Source organism: Tachypleus tridentatus, chromosome 8 (genome assembly GCF_004210375.1).
Source record: "Tachypleus tridentatus isolate NWPU-2018 chromosome 8, ASM421037v1, whole genome shotgun sequence".
In the NCBI taxonomy this organism is placed as follows: domain Eukaryota; kingdom Metazoa; phylum Arthropoda; class Merostomata; order Xiphosura; family Limulidae; genus Tachypleus; species Tachypleus tridentatus.
Genome location: NC_134832.1, coordinates 152363926 through 152365089, shown reverse-complemented (window position 1 = coordinate 152365089; position 1164 = coordinate 152363926). Strand labels below are relative to the sequence as shown.

General features: G+C 37.2%; 1 non-coding gene across 1 annotated transcript; it reads left to right on the top strand.

Annotated features, from left to right (window-relative positions):
* Positions 1–369: 369 nt before the first annotated feature.
* TRNAI-UAU (transfer RNA isoleucine (anticodon UAU)) lies at positions 370–461 on the top strand. The gene is given in 2 exon segments: positions 370–407; positions 426–461. It is a non-coding gene; the product is annotated as a tRNA-Ile (tRNA).
* Positions 462–1164: the final 703 nt, after the last annotated feature.

The following is a 1164-nucleotide window of genomic DNA, read 5'->3' as shown; positions in this document are numbered from 1 at the left end:
CTAATTTCAATCAAAACACATTACTTTTTAAAACAACACTAATTTAAAAAAAGTGACATTGGTATACTATTGATTAACTGTCTTTAATCTATTGACCTGGCATGAATAGGTGATGAGTGCCCTCTTCGCATGCTGTGCAAGTCGTGGGCTAGAATTCCTGTCGTATCCTGAGTTGTCCAAGAGTCGGCGATGGGTGGTGATGACTAGCTGGCTTCTTTGTAATCTTACACTTAGGGAAGGCTAGCTCAAATCGTCCTCGTGTACCTCTTTACGAAATTCAGAAATCAAATAAACAAACTCAAGTCTATCATTTCAAAATTATGGGCGGCTACGCGTAGAAACTTATTTGATTAGGAACGCTTACGCAAATCCCCAGTGGCGCAATTGGTTAGCGCACGGTACTTATAAGACAGTACTTGTGGGTTATGCCGGGGTTGTGAGTTCGAGCCTCACCTGGGGAATATAGATTTTGCCTCCCAGTGGCTCAGCGGTATGTCTGTGGACTAACCACGTTAAAAACCGGGTGTCGATACCTGTGGTTGGCAAAACGCTGATAGTCCATTGTGTGGCTTTGTCCTTAACTCAAAACAACAACATCTTTGCGTGAAAACTTCTGAAGCTAACGAAATGTTAAACTTTTTGTGTGTACATGCATGTATCACAGTTTGAAAATGAAAAACAAATCTATAATTATTAATTGTTTTCAAATCACATACTTTTTACAAATAGGTTTATTCAAAAGAAACACATTTATTAATTTGTTTTTGCTACTTCTTTAAAATGCAGTCTATGTGGAGGCGTGAAGATCAGGCGGCATGCTTGAATTAGGATATAATTTGTAAGTGTAGTCATTGGGGATAAGAACACCTTTACGCAAACATAAAATCCACAAGAAAACAGCTTCACCATACAAGAAACAAATATTAACACATCAAATAAAACAAGCCTTTTCACAACCATAATGAAAAACATATTTACAGAATTTGTAACAGATTACACAAATCCAAACAACTAACTGCTTCGAATTACTGATTAATTTCTCCAGAAAACACATCACACCCCATTTACCCTACATAATATCAACACTTACTGGTTATATGTTCACAGCACAATGTTCACGGTCGTATATATCAACATCACACCACACATACCTTACATAATATC